Raw genomic sequence first — 20,606 nt, 5'->3', positions numbered from 1 at the left:
TCTAAAATCTCTCTGGAGCCTTCTCTTCTCCAGGCTGGACAATCCCTACTCTCTCAGCCTGTCTTCAGAGGAGAGTGCTCCAGTAAGAGACCTTCACATGCTGAAGTTATTTATAGGTTCCTGGGATGGTTTATGCTCTCAGCTGCCTTCATCTAGAGCACAAAGGAGGTGCAGACTTTGTCACTAATGTGTTTGGCAGGGTGGATTTTAGTTGCCCTAATCCATTCTAGTAGAAGTCAACATCTGATCGTTTCTCTCTTTAGTGCCATTATAGTGAAAAACAAAAGAGAACTTCCAAACACTTAAGAGTCGAGTGCTCTCTGTAATTGTTTCGAGATACCCCCAGCCCTCTCCGACCCTGAGTGCTGAGCTGCTGCAGTTCTCTGAAGCATCTCTTGTAATCCTTGTTGATTGTGGTAATGCCCATGCGTGAATCTGCAGCTGAATACCAGGGTGAGTTGGCTGGTGGATTCCATCAGCGGGGAGCATCTTGGTCTCTGCTGAAGCCACTGACTTTGAAGCAGCAGTACTGTCTTGCTGTCAGTCAGTGTTTCAGAAGGGTTACTTCCTGTGCCTTGGGACCCAGTGGCCCAGAGGACTTGTGGCTGGAAATGGGTTGAATGTTACAGCTTTTTTCTTATGTGGTGATGTTTGCCCCTTTGATTCCACAAGGAGAGAATTCTGTCGACAAACCTGAAGTTATCTCAGAAATATCTGTTCACTGTTGCTGTAAGAAACTTTGGCTTTGATGAAAGATGTTACAGATACGCTTCTCATGGAAGGCTCTGCTCCATCACCCTCCACAAAGAAAGAAGTAAAACCCTTCTGAAAGCCACAATTTCACTGAAGAATGCAAACATGGGGTTTGCATTAAAAACTGGTTGCTGTATACCTTCGGTATCTTTTTCAGTCCCTCCACCTCAACTTGTGCTGTCCCATGCAAGCAGGAACTTCATCTCTGCTTGACACACAGATGTGCCTGCCAGAATCACCGAGAAATGTTTGTCTTGTTCTTAAGAGGGGAGAAAAGGGGAAATGTGTTGGTTGAGTGACTGCTTTGACACATGCTTGGATAGCTGAATTTCAGAATCCTCTTGATCCAGCTTAGGTATTGATTGTCTCATTGCTTTGTCACTGTTCCAGTTCTGTGTAGACCAATAAACGCTAGGAGCATTGGTTTGGGCTTTTTAAAATGAAGATGATTGGATTTTCTGGTACAAAAATTGCATGTAGTACCTTCAGTGGCAGTCTGTTCATGAAAATAAGTACCTTTCTTTAAAGTAGATTATTTTGCTAGTTAAAGGGAGAGAATGAGGAGAAGAAAGGAGCTCCAGTAGCTTACAAAAGGGTGCTTATTTCTATAATTTTACTCAGTGCTATCAAAGCCATTTTGAACAACTAGTCACTGCTGTAAAATGTGGCTATTTCAAAGTGAATTTGAGGCTTTTGGGCTACAACAACAAGTAGAAGATGTTAAGACTTGGAAAATGAGACTATATGGAGTTGATGATGGGAGATATTTTTTTTATCTGGCCTTATTCTGATCTTCCACATTTTCCATAGCAGCCAGAACTAAACTAAACCAGATACCATTATATTATTGTTCTCTGTGTGCTGTGGCAGAGACCTTTCTATGTAATTTCTTTTTTTCTGATTGTTTTGCTGAAGCTTCTGTCTCTGTTGCAGGTGTATTGATCCAGGAGTTTGTCAGCAATCTGCTTAATCTCATTCTCCTGTTGGGATTAGGGTTGGCTATGGATTCACTGCCATGTCCCTGCTGCTCTATTCTGTTCCTTAGCATGTACAGGACTAGGGAAAGGTAGGAATGAACAGAAGGTTGATTTTCTGGGGCTTGGCTAGAATATGTGAAACAAAGAAATGAAAAGCTAGTGTACAATTAGACCAAAGGTCAACCTAAGCATGACCTTTATGTCTACAGGAGATGATATACAAGAGATTTATATAGGAAGTGGCATGATAATTAATGGAGAAGGAAAAGGAGTCTTTGAAAGCCATTGCTTGGTAAGAATAGAGTCAGCTCTGCAGCAGAGCAAAGACATTGTGGGTAGGCTAAAGTTTATTTAGCATGGAGGACAGAAAGATAAGTGTTATTCACTTGATGTGCATCACTGAAGATTGCTCTGTAGTGAACTTCCCTTGTTTTGTTTAGGAAATGGTAATGAGCTTTCTGGATACGTGCTAATAAACATGTATGAGTTCTGCCTCCTCTCTGCTTCTGCCAGGACCTCATGGGCTGGAGGTAATGCTTCGCTTGCCAGTTTGTATCCTAGAAGTACGTCTAGCAGCAGGAGAGAGCAAGGAAGGCAGCGTTTCAATCTCTACCCTGCTTTGGGGTTGGTAAACAACAGCTTTCCTGGAATAGTGAACTGTGAAGCATCCCTTTATCTCTGTAGATGTTTTCCTCCCTATGCCTTGAATGTTTTTTGTGTATACTACAAGTGCTTTCCCAATTTCCAGCCCAGATGCCATTTATTGTGCTGAATTCTTCAGGGGTTCAGTAGGACTTTCCTGTTAGCTTTTCTTGGTGGTGTTTTCACTTTGACACCTGGTTGCTCCCTTGATCCTGGCCCTAGATTGTTTGGTAATGTTGATTGGAAGGCACCTTGAGAAATCCCCAGTCCAACCTCCTGCTCAAAGTAGGATCAGCTATGAGGTCAGAACAGGTTACTCAGGACTTTATCCAGTCTGGTCTTTAAAACCTCTAAGGATGGAGACTGTACAATGTCTGTGGGCAACCTCTTTCACCTCTTAACTGTTCTCATGGTGAACAGTTTTAAGGTGTGGGGGTTTTTGTTTGTTTGTTTTTTGTCTGTTTGGAGTTTTTTTGTTTTTCTTGTTAATAACCAGCTCGAACCTCTTATTTCAGCATGAGCCTGTTGTCTTACATCTCTCTGCTGTGTGCCTCTGTGAATATCATGGCTCTGTTTTCTTGGTGACCTCTTTGACATGCTTGAAGGTTCCTCTTGTCTAGGCTGAATAAGCCCCGTTCTCCCAGCCTCTTGCTAGATCATCTTGCCATACCTCACACCTTTGACAAAAAGATACCAGAAGCTTGTTTAGGGATGGGATTTAGGCAGATGATTCTATGCCATCAGTGTAGTTCTTGAGGAATTTTGATTCTTGTGGTTTTCTCTTAGCAGAGATGAATTACAGAATCCTTGACATCCTCAGAAATGTTCCTGACACTGTCCACTGCTGTCACTGGAAACTGTGAAGCTTGCTTCAAGAATTAGATCTCAAAGCAGTGAACTTGCTGAGGAGAGATAATGGCAGATGACAGGCAGAAGGTAGACATCTTTTCACCATGAAGCTCCACAGCTGCAGAGACAGAGGCTCCACCACCGCTCTTGGCAGTCTATTCCACTGCTCTACCACCCTCAATGTAAAGGAGTTTTTTCCTCATGTTTAGATGGAACTTCCTGTGTTCAAGTTTGTGCCCAACACCTCTTGTCCTGTCACTGGGCACCGCTGAAAAAAACCTGGCTCCATCCTCCTGACAAGGTCTGGAGCTGGAAGGGACTGGTGTGGGTTGGAAAGCACCTCCAAAGGTCATCCAGTCCAACCTCCTCTGGACCTCTGCAGTCAGCAGGGGCATCCTCAACTAGATCAGGTTGCCCAGAGCCCTGTCAAGCCTCGCCTTGAATGTCTCCAGGGATTGGGCCTCAACTACCTCCCTGGGCAACCTCTTTAGTGTTCCACTATCCTCATGGTAAAGAACTTGTTCCTAGCATCCAATCTAAATCTCCTCTAGTTAGAAGCCACTGCCCCTCATCCTGTCACTACAGGCCTTTGGAAGCAGTCTCTCTCCATCCTTCTTGTAAGCCGCTAAAATGGGACAATCAGTTGAGAATCAGAGCTGAAACTTGATGCTTGCCTTCATTTACAGCCTTCTGCAAGATGTTCCTTCTGCCCCCTTGGTAGAGCAGAGCCTGGCCTTGGGCTGCTCCTCTCAGCTTTTCAAATGAAAACATCATTAGTTCGCACGCAAAACAGAATATAGGATGGAAATAGCAGCGAAGATAGTTTTGCTTGGCAGTTCAGCAGAGGTGCAGCTCACCAGTATTTATTTTTTTTAAAAGCAGAGGCCAAATGCAATAGAGATAATGTGCTTGGTTCAGGTGAAACCTGTAATCTGAGCTGCAGGATCTGCTGTAAAAAGTAGTATGGATAGGAATGTTTTTTGATACTTTTGTCCCTCGTATTGTTTCTTGAGACTCCCTTGACAAAATGATCTCACTTTTTTTTTTTTTTGGTGTGTGCAGATGTTGGATCTTGTTTCCCTAGTGCAACATAAGAGCCTTTTGAAACAGTCCCAAGTATTTATGTGGATTTTTTAGCTTATTGAAAAGTCCTTTAGAGGCAAGCTCTGCTCTGCTGTCTATGGAGTTGTTAGTGCACCTCTAAATAATCTTGCACCAAGATGCAAACTGTAGAAGCTCAGCAGAAACAAAGCTGTTCTGTTTCCTAGGGTTTGTGTTGCTTTAGCAGTATCTCGTCAGGGAATCTGCAGAGGCCACTCTGTGGCAGGGCTTCAGATTTTTTTTTTTTAATCAAGTATCAGAACTGCTGTTGGCTTGAATTACAAGAGTTTCAGATAATATTTTTCTGGAGGGTGTACACCCAGGTCTTTCTCTGGCTTAATTTACCTCTTTTGGTGTTAAAATTTGACTCTTTCAGTTGAGAGGTAATATTTTTATGAGAGGCTCTTGACAGTGTCGCTTGGGTTTCTGAGGAAATGGCTAAAAATAAACATGCTTTATAAACTGTAGAATGTGAAAGTAGCAATAGTGGTTCAGACCAAGGGTCCATCTGGCCCATAATTATCTCCTACAGCTTTCAAAAGTGAGCATGTATGGAAAAGCAAAGCCAGGAGAAATACTTGTCACCTCCCTGCAATATTCTCCTGATCTTCAGTTGTCTGAACCTGAATAAGTAAATCTGTTTTCTGTTGACTCTCCAGGTTCCTCTTGAACCTCTATAAACATTTTTTTTTTGTTCACAGTATTTTGTAGGGATTTCTGTTGATCTACAGCTTCTTGCTTTGTTCTAAGCCTGGTTCCATCCAGCTTCACCCACATACTGTTTAGTGAAAGAGTCTGAATAGCTGATCTCTGTCTCCTCTCCTTGAGCTGTTCATGATTTTCTAGGTTGCTATCATACCTGTCCCCATGTTCTGTGGTTTTCAGTTTGAAAACTCTTATCTTTTGCTCTTTCTGAATTAGGAAAGTCCTGCTGGACTTCTGTCATCCTTCTGTAAACATTTCCACTTATTTTAGTTTTGAAGATGAGACCACCAAACCCACCCACACCTTGAGATCTGGGTGAACCAGGGCTTTGTAGTCTATAATGGTTTCTCATTTGCTCCCTTCTCCCTTCCTAATGATTTCTCACAATGATTTGTGTGTTTGACTGCTACTGAGCTGATGTTTTCCTATGTCTGTTTATCTTGGGCCCAGGAGCTTGCCCCAGTGTGGTAAAGGTCAGCCCAGAGCCCATCACTTTACATGTAAAGTGAGGTCTGATTGGTCTGCTTTTCCCCATAGGCATCATTTTACATTTATATACATCGAGTTGCTCAGTCACTGAGGTCTTGCAGTGATTCTTCAGTTTACCTTCATCCTTACAACTATGTCCTATCTCAGCAACTTGGTCACCTCACTGATAACTTCGTTTTCTCAGTCGTTAATGAATAGGTTAAGCTCCATGTGCTAGTGTAGTGACACAGAACTCCATGCATGACCTTCCTCTATTGTTTGGGCTTGGGACAGCTCGGACACATGGGTAACAGAAGAACTTGGAACAGCAAGCTAAGGATCTATGGCCTGTTTTTAAAGTCCCCCATTATTAATGCTATAAGAATCCCCAGCTTGTGTGTGTGGGCTGGATTTTCCTTCTTTCCTTTGACCTGTGCTCTTCTGTTGTTTTTAAACATATGTAGAACTCTTGAGGTGGTGCCAAGCTGGTTTAAGGGGAAGCAGAGATCTGTTGAAACTTGTTTCCTCTGTTCAGTTAACTCAAAATGTTTTTTAGAACTCTGCCTTTGTTTTTCAGAGTAGATTTGCATAATTTAGTAAAGGCCTTGAGCTAAATATTGGGTGATGGACTCCATTGACTCTTTCCTTCCTCAAGCCTGTGCATGACTTGATGCCTCTATTTCTCTGCAGTGTTAGACTGTCCTTTGCTTTTGATACAGAGGCTGAGTGAGGCTGTGAAGTAATACCATGGTTACAACATTCTTACCTGGAAGTAGAATCTGTATGTTGTCTACTGAGAGCATCAGAGGAGGCAAAAAAGTGAAGACACTTCATACTAAAATGACACAGCACAAAATGAACCACTGCTTCAGCAGCAGAGAAACAGGAATCCTGTCACTTAGGGCTTGAAACTTAGAGGGGGGGTTCAGGAGGATGGGACTGGGCTTTTTTTTCAGTGGTACCCAGTGACAGGACAAGGGGTAACGGGCACAGATTTGAACAGAAGAAACTCCATCTGATGGAGTGTGGAGCAGGCTGCCCAGGGAGGTGGTGGAGTCTCCACCATGGGAGACATTCAAAACCCATCTGCTCATATTCCTGTGTGACCTTCTTTAGGTGGCCGGGAGGTTGGACTCAATGATCTCTGGAGATCCCTTCCAGCCTCTACCATTCTGTGGTGCTTTGATGCTTTGTTTTATCATGAAATCCTAAATAATTTTTATTCCACCAGTTCCCCCTCCCAGTATGTAAAAAGAGAGAGGCAGACTATAAATTCATCATTCAGAGGACATTAATGAGCTGCAAAAGGGCTGTATATATGCACATTCTCATTCAGAGTGGGATTTGGATGAGTGGGGTTAATGAAGTGGGGCAGTAGTTTGGGCAGTGAAGATGAGAAGGAGCAGTGAGCAGAGCAGCATCCTCCCTCTGCCCTGCCAGGGAGCTGAGATTTTAGGGGAGGCAGGGTAAGAAAAGTGAGGAAGGGTTTGTATCTGCAGCCAGTGCTGCAGAAATGCTGCATATCCTCTGTTTTCACTTGGTCAGGATTTCCACGTGGAAGTTTTAACTTTGCTATCAAAGTTTTTTTAGGCAGCTCCCTCAACTCGGGTTGTTCTTGTGGATGAAGCCAAGTTAAATGCACTATCATTTTTGGAGGTTACTTGCAATCAGTTTTGTGTATTTTAAATCATAGGTGTGGCTGCAATTTGGCTTATAAAAACCTTCATTCCATCAAGCAGTTTGTTTCCAGGCAGGGCAGAGGTTATTGTGTGGACAGATTAACTGAATTCAGTCTGACTTTGATTATAAGAAAAGAATACAGTGCTCAGATAGTGAGATGGTGGGGAGAGGGACAACAGTGTTGTCAGATCGATTGCCCTGGGAAATGAATTATTGCTCTTCCCATTGAGCAAACATCATTAGTATCTTTCCCTAACATGTGCCAGTGTGACTGTGAAGGAAATATTTTTATAGGTCCTGTCTGTGCTATACGTTGGCCAGGAAAATATTGCATAGAGGATGTATTCTGAGCTTCCTAACCTGCTGCTGAGTGTGCTGCCCTGGGATTAATCACTGTGAGCTAAGGGCTTCTTCAGCACCGAATGCTGGCCTTTGAGCCTATAGGTAACAATGCAGCTAATACATCTGAAAAACAATTTTCTGGTGTGGATAGTACTGGAAGGACAGAGCAGCCCAAATTCTGAGGGACAAGGGAGGACCGTGGGGTCAGGATCAGCTTTGTCACGAGTCTGGTGCCTAAGATGCATCTTCTCAGCCTGGCTGCGTGTTGTCATTTGAGACTGTTTTCTTTCTCCTCTTTTGAATGCTGAAGAAAAGCAGGAAGGTCTGCTTCCTCTCCTATTATTCCATCATCTTTCTGCATTTTTACATAGTGGGAAGAAACCAGGCGTTGTGGGCGATATGAAAAACTGAGCTTCCTGCTCTCCCTTTCTTTGTCCCCTTGCCTCTTTTCGATGTCTTCCCCCCAGGATGCGCATTCAGCGCTTGGCACCACTGCCGCCCTGTTGCTCCCTTTCCAAGCTGTGCTGGTGCTTGGAATGGAATCAGTGTGATTCCTCACAGTCTTGCTGATGCTTTAGTGCCCTGAGTAGCAGCCAAAGAAGTCATCCATGTCTGGTTAACTTGGCTGGCCTGGGATCCTGAATCTTCCTTGGTGGGAACTAGGTTGAGTATCACCGAATCGCAGAATGGTGGGGGTTGGAAGGGACCTCTGCAGATCATCCAATCCCCCTGCCAGAGCAGGTCCACCTAAAGAACGTCACACAAGAATACATCCAGGCAGGTTTTTAATGTCTCCAGAGATGGAGACTCTACCACCTCTCTGGGCAGCCTGTTTCAGTGCTATGTCATCCTTAAATTAACAAAGCTCTTCCTCCTGTTTAGGTGGAACTTATGTTCAAGTTTGTGGCCATTACTCCTTGTCTTGTCGCTGGGCACCACTGCAAAAATCCTGGCTCCATACTCCTGACACTCACCCTTGAAGTATTTATAAGAATTGATGAGACCCCCCCACTTAGTCTTGTATTTTCCATCCTAAAAAGACCCAATTCTCTCAGTCTTTCCTTATAAGAGGAATGACATCATAAACTTTTTTTAACTGGGAGATGAAATTCTGACTGCCATTATTTTCACGTGGTTTTGGGAAAGTGACATAGCAGAAGTTACTTTCACCCAGCTTTTGATTTCTAGAATAATAAATGTGTTTTGGCACTTGAAAATGGATCTGTCTCAATGTGCGATGTAAATATTAATTCTATGTCATATTGTTGCATGCAATAAGTAATTCCATTTTTACAGTTAGGAATAAATTGGGCTTTAGTGTACATTTAACTGCTCTATAAATAGTCAGACCTATAATTTGTGTTCCCTATTGTGCCATGACAGACAATAGCTCTTCAGAGTTTGAAAAACTGATTTTTCCTAAGTTACTGGGTGGCCACATGTGGTTCACACATAGTTTCCTTGCTGGCAATTTGCTTGCTTGTGGCTACTCTCTACCCTAGATGCCTTGTTGAATGAGAAAATGATCTAGGGGAGGTAAGAGTGATTTGACAAGGTGATGTTCTGATGTGGTTGCATAGCCCTCTGTGTTCCTAGGACAGTCGTGGGTAGTCATAATCCACTGACAAAACATTCCCACATTGATGCCCTGTTCTCCTGTCTACCTCTGCCCATGATTCTGAGGTTTGCAGTGTGGATTTTGAAATTCCTTACATCCTTTTGTTTATGGCCACTACAGTACTGATAGATCAAATAAGGGAATCAGAGGAGTGGCTCCAAGATAAATGGTGATGCTTAAAGAAGAAGTATTCAATAGCTAAGGAACAGGGAAAGGACTCTTAGTCCTGCTTTGGTCTTCAGCAAACCACTAGGACAAGTGTTTTCTAGGAAGGACTAGGGCTAAGGAAACAGTGAGAAGAACTTGGATCATCTTTGCTTTGTAATGATGGCTCTGTTTCAGAAATAAGTAGAGGAAAGGCAAGAGAATGGGTGTCTCCTCCTGAAAGAGGAGGAAGGCTTGAGCAAACAGAGTCCTTATCTTGCCTGAACTGTGTGAAGACCTGAAAAAACTACGCTGAAGGAGTGATTTTGAAGAGCTTCACTAGAACGTGCTGGAAATCAATACTTCAGCAAAGCAGAGGCCAGCCTCTAATAATCTGTGCTATGATAAAACAGACAATCTCTAAGGAGCTGGTGAGCAGGTAGTTCATTTGTGTGAAGCATCTTACCTGATACTCTGAGGAACAGTCATGTAAAAGGAAAATTTCGGTGTTATTCAGACTTCTAATTCGTCCTGATGACTTACAGCTATAGGACTGCTTACAAAGTGTGTACTTGGGCTTCTTTGTCTGGTTTCTGTACATGAATTTGAAGACCTCATGAAATCAATTCTGTGCAGAATGACCAGGTTTGTTTAAACCCAGCCTCTGCAGATGCCAGTCTGATTGTTTGATGGAATATTTGTTTTCAGCTTATTGACACCGTGGGAACCCTTGGTTTCATTGCTTATCTCTGTGATAACAATTCAGACTAATTGTTAATAATAAATTATTATTCTCAGTGGACCAGTGTTAGAAGGGAGTTGGATATTTGGCCAGTGTATTTCATAGGTATTTGTTGTCAGCAGATTTATTTCATTTGTGTTCTTGTTTCTTTCTTTGGAAAGGGAAATCTTTTAATGATAAATTATTCAGTATTTCCCATATTTGAAGATTTATCTGCTTTCTTATTTTTCCTGTTCTTCTCCCTTCCTTCCTCCTTTTCTTCCTTCCTCCTTTTCTTCCTGCCTAGTTTGTGTTCTACATGTTAACTATTGTTGTGTATTGTATCTTACCCTGGTTACAGATAAAAGCACTACCTAACATTCCTGTTGCATCTTTGGACATGGTGTCTGAACAAGGTGATACTGGTACATGGTACCCAGTGACAAAGACAGTGGCAGTGGTGGCCAGATCTGAGTCCTAGCTCTGTGCATGGATCCTTATTAGTGTGATGGAGCTCAGCATCTCAGAATCACTCTTTTTAGGTGTTATTCCCCAAGGCTGGGGATACGTTTCTCAAAATTTTGTGAGAAGAGTTGCTTTGAAGTCTAAGAGAAAACACTAATTTTATCAGAAACCATTTGGGGTCAACCCCCCTTATTTTAAAGTGAGAATTGTGCACAGGTAACTTCAGTTTTCTCCTTTGCCTTCTCTCGGGGCATTAACACAGCAACTGGTTACTTTTTAAGGGAAATGAGATTCCATTAGAGACTGGCTTCAGCCTGTTGTTCAGTGCTTTGCAAGTTGGTATCCAGCTTTAATACGATTCTCAATTAAAACTTTTTGAGATACCAGAGTAATAGTCAGTGGTGATGTAGTCTGCCTCCTGTGATGCTTCCTACAACATGGGAGAAATGAGGGGAAAGCAAGTGGAATGTTGAAGTGTTTTAGGCATGTTCATAGAGTCATGGAATGGTTTGGGTGGGAAGGGACCTTTCAAGGTCATCTAGTCCAACCCCTCTGCAGTCAGCAGGGACATCTGCAACCAGAGCAGGTTGCTCAGACCCCCAAACAACCTGACCTGCAATGGTTCCTGGCATGGGGCATCTCCCACCTCTCTGGGCAGCCTGGGCTAGGATCTCACCACCCTCAATGTCAAACATTTCTTCCTTCTCTCCAGTCTGAATCTCCCTTTTTTTAATTCAAACCATCACCCTTTATCCTGTCACAACAGGCCCTGTTCAGAATTCTGACCCCACCTTATATGCCCCTTTAAGTACGTCTGACTGTATAATCTCATATCCTGAAGTGTTGTCTCATTTGAAGTTAATTAAATAGCAAAAGTTTGTTTACAGTGGACAACTAAACTCCTCAGCAGTGGGTGATAGAGCGTGTGGAGAATTGATCACTTTACAGTTCTGTTAAGGTACAGAAATAAAGAGAATTAAAAAAAAATCTTTGAGGAAAACATGCATCTATTTACCACCTAAATAAAAGAAAAAAAACCTTCAGTGTGAGGGTGCTGGAGCCCATGAATAGGCTGCCTGGAGAGGTTGTGGAGTCTCTGGAGAGATTCCAAACCTGCCTGGCCATTGTGATCCTGGGCAGCCTGCTGTGGGTGCCCCTGCTTTAGCAGGGAGATTGAACTGAACGATACCCACAGGTTCCTTCCAACCCCCACTGTGCTGGGATTCTGGGATTCTGACAATAATTGGTTTTAATCAAGCAGTGCTGAAGTTGGCTGAAACGTAGAAAGAAATAATGCCTGTTGATGCAGTAGAGTATTAAAATTGCTGCAAGCGAACATCAAACACTGGATGTAAGAATGTAGGTCTTGAAATTATGTCCCCTGCTGTTAAGAGGTTCTGTAAGCTGCTCCTGGAAGCTGCTTCTTTATCCGTGTTGCAATGTGAGTACATTCATTGAATTCCAGGTGCATTCTTATCCAGCTTTCCTTCAAAACTGACTTCCAAAAGCTACATGTGCTTCATGCAGGTATTTTAGATATTTCAGAAGTAACTAGAGCTTCATTCTCTGGTGTGCTGCTGGAAGAGAATGGCTAAAAGGATTCTGATTTAGTGAACTCCCAATTTAGAAATCCCAAATCAAATTATTTATGTAACCATTGCTTTTTTCTTTTTGTTTTTCCCCTCTCCATTATTTATTTAAAAACATGTTTTTAAAATCACTCAGGGAGGGGAAATCAACATTGTGTCTGTGAAGCTTCCAGATGCTAAGTCTTCTTGGTCGTAATTTTTTTTCCTTTTTAGTTAACACAAAGAGCCAATCTTTCAGACTATTACTGGGTGCTCTTTAAGTTGTTATATTTTTGATTATAATGAAGTAGAGCTTTTGTGTTGCTTGTTGGAGAGATGCTAACAGGACATACTGTGTTTAGCAAGCTCCTTGGCCAGCTGTGTCTGTGGCTGGCTTGGGCTCTGCCGAAGCTTATTGCATAGGAATTAGCTCTTCTGTCAGCCAGTTGAAAGGCTTAGTTAAGGATAAGAACATTCTTAATAAAAAGTAAATTTGTCTGGCAATGACCCTCTCCCAAATAGCTGGAAAGAATTGTTTTTGTTATTAGCCTTAGGTATAAGCTGTTTGTCTTCAGAGAGGCAGATTGTTTTGTACCCAGAGATTGTCTAAACTGGTATTTCTGCAATTACCTGTCATAAGAATCATGCTGCTGCATAGCTCTGTAAAAATAATTCCCATCTGCAAAGATAAATCCACCAGGGACAATTAAGTTTGAGCGTGGCTGAAAAAAAACTTGAGGCTCCGAGAACCAAAAAGAAGATTACTACTGTGTCAGCAACCTTATTTAATACCAAAAGCAATAATTCTATTCACCTAGTGAATAAAAATCTCTTGAGAACCATGAAACTTTTGTTATGGATTAAGATAAAATGGGACTTGCTTTAAATCAAGTGCAGTTTAGCTGTGACTAAAGTCCTGGCAGACTTTCTCCAACAAATTAGTTAGATAATAGTTTGACTGGATGATCTTTAAGGTCTTGTCCAACCAAAACAATTCTATGATTCTAAATCTAGCTGTTGCTGGAGGAGCAGGTTCCTGCCCCAGCTGCCCACCCCTCTTCTCTGCTATGGCAGTGTAATGATGTGCAGCCAGGGAGGCATGGCAGGACACAAGTGTGGTTAAAAAAAAAAAATTACAATTAAGAAAAATCAGTAAATCCCCCAGATTGCAGTGTTCCAGCACCAAAGTGGCATTTTGGGTAGATGGGCACACAGTCTGCTCTGGTGAATCTCTCTGCCAGAGGAAATAACCTCTAGGGAAAAGGGTGGAGTGGTCTTGGAGGGCAATTGCCTACGCTAATTAGCCAGGTTGGATGTGTCAAGGCTTTTAAGAGATATTCCCCATGTATGATAGCAGAGCAAAATACCACAGGCATCTGCAAAAACCATAAGACAATTTTTAACACATGGGGATTCTATTAAACATTCCAAACTCTGCCTGTTGTTAGGAGCAGCCAGTTCAGTGGGGCTCGAGCTGTCTCACTGTTTGCTTTTGCAGTAGCCTTTCGCTCTCCAGTGAATTTTGTTGTGGTGGATTTTCTTGTCTCCAGTAAGGAACAGACATCTCTAGGAACTTGGTACAGGATTAGATGGAGGCTTCAGCACTGTGGGCTGGAAGGACAGTTTGGATTCAGTGGTGCTCATGTGTGAAACAACATGCTCTGACCTTACTAAAACATTAAATTTGAAGATGGTCAAGTTTCAGCAGCACAACGGATAGAAGCAAGCCGTGTTTGCCAACAGCAGATAAGAAGATTGTTCTTTGTGCTATCTGATCTGTGGAATTAAGAATGGAATAGTTATGAGATACTTGGTAAGTTGGTACATGAGCTGAGTGCAGAAGGATGGCAGGAGGAAATTCACAGAATCACAGAATTGTTTCAGTTGGAAAAGACCTCCAAGAGCATTGAGTCCAACTGTCAACCCAACACCACCATGGCTATTAAATCATGTCCCAGAGTGCCGTGGCCACACGTTTCTCATATACCTCCAGGGATGGTGATTCCACCACCTCCCCAGGCAGCCTGTTCCAGTGCCTGACCACTCTTGCAGGAAAGAAAATTTTTCCTGATATCCAAACTAAATCTCCCCTACCGCAGTTTCAGGCCCTTTCCTCTTGTTCTGTCACCCGATACTAGGGAGAAGAGAGCAACCCTCACCTCAATCTGACCTCCTGTCAGGGAGTTGTACAGAGCAATGAGGTCTGCCCTCAGCCTCCTCTTGTTCATACTAAACAACCCCAGTTCCCTCAGCCACTTCTCACCAGACCTGTTCTCCAGACCCTTCACCAGGTTTGTTGCCCTTCTCTAGACATGCTCCAGCCCCTCAATGTCTTCCTTGTAGGGAGGGGCCCTAAACTGAACACAAGATTTAAGATGTGACCCCACCAGTGCCAAGTACAGGGGTGCTATCGCTTCTCTACTCCTGCTGGTCACACTATCCCTGATCCAGGCCAGGATGCTGTTTGCCTTCTTGGCCACCTGGGCAAGCACTATCTCATTTAAATGGCTGTCAGCCAACAACTCCCGGTCCTTGTCCACCAGGCAACTTTCTGTCAGGACCTCCTGCTCAGAAGCCCTTTAGACTCAACTGCTGCAATTTTTAGATGATCCTGAAGGTGTTTAAAAGCTGTGTAGATGTGATGCTTGGGGATGTGGCTTAGTGGTGGACTTGGTAGAGTAAGCTTAGTGCTTGAACTCCATGATCTTGAAGGCCTTTCCCAACCTGAGTGGTTGTGTGTTTCATCACTGCCAGAGATTCCTAGTGTTAGCAAGTGCTTGAATGTGAGCTTCATCACTTGGGTAGGCAGGTTCAAGGGTCACAATGTTTTTATTAACAGATAGGCAGCCGTATCATTCACAAGGAAGTGTATTGTTTGTGAGCATGCTAAAGTAAATAACACCTGATGACTTCAGCTCGATAGCACACGTTCTCTGCTGCCGTGGGAAGAAAGATGTTACCTGGTGGAAAATCAGGAATGCAGTGTGGGCTTCCTTAAGGTCAAACATCCCTGGAGAGAGCAGCAGTTGGTCAGTCCAGGCTATTTTTGGCGCTTACAATATTTGGACATCATTTTGTTGACATCTTTTTAATGGATTCAGATCATCTTTTTATTGCTGGTTAAATGAAGGTGTAGATTTGGCTTTACAAATCCAACATGTTCTTTATGAGCACTGATACACTGTGTAAATAGAGGGGTTCTTTGATTAAGAAAGATTCTATCTCCTCACTTGGGTATCAAAAGGCAAATAAGATTTGTACCTGCTGTTGGTTTGTGCCTGTTCTCTTAGTGCTTCCCTGCTTGCCAAAGATCACAGAATCACAGAATGGAAGGGACCTCTAGAAATCAGAGTCCAACCCCCCTTGCTAAGGCAGATCTGCCTGAAGAACGTCAAACTGGTGGAGTCACTGGCCCTGGAGGTATTCAAGAAACATATGGATGTGGCACTTTGGGACATGATTTAATGGCCATGGTGGTGTTGGGTTGATGGTTGGACTTGAGGATCTTCCAACCCAAACAATTCTGTGATTCTATGATATTGTCAATATGTGACTTTGTATCCATCTGACTGGAAGTCAAAGAATTTATTGCCGTTAGAGATGCCCACAGAGCAGTCATCAACAAATAGTTGTCTTTACAAGCTTAACTTTGTACTTGCAACTTGTTCCTCTCCTAGTTTTAACCCCTTCAGTATTGCTGTGCTGAGCTGTGTATGGCAAATGGTAAATTCACAGAATGACAGAGTGCTGGGGGTTGGAAGGGGCCTCTGCAGATCACTGAGTCCAACTCCTCTGCCAAGGCGGGTCCATCTAAAGAAGGTGACACAGGAACACTTCCAGGTGGGTTTTGAATGTGTCCAGAGATGGAGACTCCCACTGTCTCTCTGGGCAGCCTGCTCCAGTATGCTGCCAGCCTTAAATTAAAGAAGGATGTTTAGATGGAACTTCTGATGTTCAAGTTTGTGTGTGTTACCACTTGTCCTGTTGCTGGGCACCACTGAAAAAAAGCCTGGCCCCATCCTCCTGACCCCCACTCTTAAATACTGATCAGCATTACTAAAAAGCCCCAATTTTTCCAGTCTTTCCTCATAAGAGAAATATTCCAGTCCCCTCAGCATCTTTTTGGCCTCTCTAGGAGACGGATGAGTTTTTCTTTACGAAAAGCAGTAGTCTCCTAGAGCTGGTAAGCATGTTGCATATTTATGAGTGTTCTCCTGTGCCTTTGCCTCCTCCTCCATTTTGAGTTACAGTGACTTCAACCTCGGAGTGTTTTGGTTGCATTAGACAAACGCAGGAAGTTACAGCCTGTCATCAAACTGCTTGAGCTTCCATGAATTGGGCCTTTCACTCCCTCTTGCAGGGCTTTTCTTTGCTAAACCGATTTCAATTTTTATAGTTCAGCCTTGATAGCTTCCTGGTGTGAGCCTTGCAGATAGGATTTAGGAGTAGGGAATGTGCCTTCATAAACGATGGGAATATTTTTACCTTTGTGATTTCCTATTTTCACAAATCTTAAATGTCTGCAAACCCAAGAGTTTAGTCTGTGTAGCTGTGGAGAACTCCTGGAGCTCAGGTCTAAATTTCTTCTCTGGGAGATTTATAGCAGGGGTTAAAGAGGCTGCTCATAGTGTGCAAGAACTCTCCTGTATTTTTACAGCTGGGTATTGGAGGCATACTGAGATTAATTCAAAACCATTTCCATACTAATGTAATACTTCCTAGTTGCTTTCAGTAGAAAAAACTGAACAATTTTGATTTGATTTTATTTTCTTTTTTTCAAACTGCCCTTTGGAAGTGCATTATGGAATTCCTCACATAGTAGAGTCTTTGTTTTGTGAGGGGCATGTTTCCACTTGGGTTATCCTTAAGAGCAGCATTAGAGCTTGGCCAGTGTGCATGTGTCCACAATGTTAAAGCAAACTTCAGCCAAAGCTCATCCCTCTGGAAGGTCCCAAAGGTGCTGGACAGGGTGTCAGCGTGAAGGCTCCTTCGGTGGAGTGTTCAGAAGAGCACAAGGGTATAGTCAGGAGAATTTCCTGTCTCATGCTTCACCTTTAAAATGACTTGTTGCAGTGCTTGACCTCTTCCCTAATAATGAGTCTTAATTTCAGAGACTGTTGGCAAATTTTGTAGCTTGAAATTGTGCTGTGGGGGCTTTAGGTTGGATACTAGGAAAAATTAGGAAGAGTGGTCAGGCATTGGAACAGGCTGCCCAGGGAGGTGCTGGAGTCCCCATCTCTGGAGGTGTTCAAGAAATGCGTGGCCATGGCACTTTGGGGCATGGTTTAATGGCCATGGTGGTGTTGGGTTGATGGTTGGACTCAATGACCTTAGAGGTCTTTTCCAATTGAAGCAATTCTATGATTCTATTTCAAATCACTGTATTTCTGATACCAGAAGAAACTTCTGACAGTGTCTGAAATTGCTGAATATAAATGAGTGACCAACCCTCCAGTATCTGTTTTCATTTCTTCTTCTTCCTCCTTTTGCTCTCTTCATCTTTGAACTAATATCTGAGGTGATTTTTTTTTTCTTTATGCCCCCCCCTAAGTTTCATGTTAATGGTTAGAGAATTATGAAGGCCCTGTTGTCTAGCTTTAGGCACTAAATGCGGTGTGGTACCTAGCCAAACACTCCTTGTTGTGCTGGCAGAGCTTCTGAATGTGTTTTGGAGCTTATTCACAGCTTCTAGTTATCATAAACAGCCGGAAAGAACTTGTTAAATTTGCCAGATAGATCCCAGGGCTGATTACTGGAGATGGAGAAATACCCTTTCTAGAAAGCATTCATCAAATTGTGGGGACTGTTCAAGCTGCTGTTGATGGATGAGTGTGCTGCTCTGAAGACACTATCTTGTGGTGCTGGTGTTTGTGATAAATTCTCAATGTTGTCCATCATGCTTTCCTGGGGACACTGCACAATTTATTTAAAAAAAATAAAAGCAATCCCATCATGCCAGCATGGTGGGGGTTGGAATGGACCTCAGGAGATCATCCATTTCAACCTCCCTGCTAAAGCAGGGGCACCCACAACAGTTTGCCCAGGATCACAGTGTCTAGGTGGATTTGGAATCTCTACAGAAAAGGAGATTCCATGGCCTCTCTGGGCAGCCTGCTTCAGTGTTCCAGCACCCTCACACCAGCGAAATTTCTCCTTATCTTCAGATGGAACATCCTGGGTTCCACTTGGTGCCCATGGCCCCTCGTCCTGTTGCTGGGCACCACTGAGAAGTGTCTGGTCCCATCCTCTTTCCCACCACAAGCTCTTTTTCTCTTGCTGAGTATTGAGCAGATACCCTCTCAGGCTGCCATTCTCCATGCTCAACAGCCCTAGGGCTGAGAGCCCTTCCTCCTCACAGAGATGCTTCAGGCCCCTCAACATCTTTGGAGCCTCCTCTGGATTCTTTCCAGTAGTTCCCTGTCTCTGTGTGACCTGGGGAGCCCAGAACTGGACCCACTATTCCAGGTATGACTGACTGTAATTGTCTGCTGCCTGTTTTTTACCTCTCAGCAAGTCCTCCCCTTCAAAAACTGGGACACAAGCTCATGGTCTGTGGTGTTGGATCTCAGCAGATAGCCTGTATCTGATCCTTTCTTGAGCAGCTGGACTTAGAGTTCATCTTCTGCATTCCAAACTAGTGTTTCATCCCCCATGTATTTTCCAGTCTAGAAATGATGTTCTCTGCCTGAATCCACTTGGCTTTCCAGTTGCACTTCTCTAAGTGATGTCCCAGTGAGACCAGCTACACAGGGTTGTTGGAGGGATTTCTTACTCAGAGACACCAACACATAGATTTTTATTTGTTTTTAAACTTAATTCCCAACCTTCATAGATCAGTAAGACAAGGACCAGTTCCTGAAAGTCCTTTTCTTTGGTCTGACCTGTTAATCTGTGCTGAGGACTGGACTTCTCTATGCAGGAAGCTGCCAGACTTGAGCATCTTTCCTTGAAGGGTGAAATGACTGGGCTGGGGTGGAAATCCATTCTTTAGAAATTAAGACTTATCTCTGCTGGTTTCTTTGCAGAGAGAAATCAAAGTAAATGGTTCTTAAGTTGACTGCTTTGTTAGAAGCTCAGGTTCCAGGTAAAGTATTTATTCTGGATGTTTAAGAGCATTCATGGAGCAGAATGGTCCCGTTGTGTGGTCTCCAACCAGCCCTGCTTGTTTATTGAGAGAACTTGGTGAGTCAGGAGCTGCAGAACATTCATTGGAGTTGCAGCCTGGTGGGTTTTATTTAATAGTTCTTTTGTGGACGTCTTGGAGAAAACCCTTGTTCTTCCTTACCTCCTAAGTGTCTACATGCAATTTTTTCTTTGAAGAGCTTGAGCAATTTTTATTTCTGTTGGCTTGTAAAAAAAAAAAGCATAGCAACTTCTTGGAAAGACAAAGCTGTAGGTAGAACATTCCTCCCTATTGGTAGGCACCAGAGAGAAGTAGGTGGATGACGTATGATGCCACCCATAGATTCCTTTTGCATCCTTAAGCTGTTTCCTTCCCAACTTTATTGGTTGTCTGAAGTAGGTGTGGAGCAGGAAATCATCCTTGTTTCCAGATGAGTTGCTCAAGAACATTTCCTTAACACAGAGGAACAGAAATAGAGGGATGCACCTTTTCATGTGGCTGCAGCATGAACCCATCAAATGGTTGGTTTCATACAACCTGGCAGGAGAAGAGTGGCACAGATTTGGAAACAAGCAGCTGGGAGGTGGGAAAATAAACTGATCTCTTTGCTTTCATGAACCTTCTGCCTAGTGACTTGCCTTAAGACAGCAAAATGCCCTGATGGCTTTGGAAAGGAGGGACTGTGGTCAGCATCCTTGGATGGGAGGCCATGGGCTGAAGAAGGAGCATGCATCAGGAGCCAGACAATCCCCATGACTAATGCAGCTTCTGGGGAGGAACACGTGGCTGTGTTGTGGAGCAGGAAATGTCAGATCTGTGTTTGTAGATTAGAGTTACCTTCTAAACTCTGAAGGTCTTTAGGGTGAGTCAAAATAGAAATACTCTCTGTTAAACTGAGATAAGGTGAGTTTCTGTAAAGCTTGTTCTTACTCTTCTACACCTTGAACAAGTTCTCTGTTGTCCTCACCCTCTCTTTGCATTTTAAGTGTTGCCTCAGTGTGACAGGTACCGAAATGCACAACCAACATCCGAACACGTGAACTCCTGGGACTGGGATTTGCTGGATCTGAAACTGGCTTGCAGTCAGCTTGTTGTGTTCCTCATGCAAAGTTAGGCAGGGTGGAAGTAGCTCAACCTTTTTATAGAATCATGGAGTTGTTTTGATAGTAAAAAACCCTCTAAGATCATGAAGTCCAGTGTTCAACCCACCACCACCACACCCACTAAACCATGTCCCAGTGTGCCATGTCCACCTGTTTATTGAACACCTCCAGGGATGGGGACTCCACCACCTCGCTGAGCAGCCTGTTCCAATGCCTGACCACTCTTGCAGGAAAGACATTTTTCCTAATCTCCAACCTAAACCTCGCCTGGCACAGTTTCAGCCCATTTCCTCTTGTTCTATCACTTGAGACCAGGGAGGAGAGACCTCACTCCAGCCTCCTTTCAG

At 43.4% G+C, this 20,606-nt stretch overlaps 1 protein-coding gene across 2 annotated transcripts in view; it reads left to right on the top strand.

The window, feature by feature from the left end:
• PIAS1 (protein inhibitor of activated STAT 1) overlaps nucleotides 1-20,606 on the top strand; it is a 73,476-nt gene that overhangs the window by 5,040 nt on the left and 47,830 nt on the right. The window lies entirely within an intron of this gene.

Source organism: Indicator indicator, chromosome 16, assembly GCF_027791375.1.
Source record: "Indicator indicator isolate 239-I01 chromosome 16, UM_Iind_1.1, whole genome shotgun sequence".
Taxonomy (NCBI): Eukaryota; Metazoa; Chordata; class Aves; order Piciformes; family Indicatoridae; genus Indicator; species Indicator indicator.
This window is presented reverse-complemented; position numbering and strand designations above follow the sequence as displayed.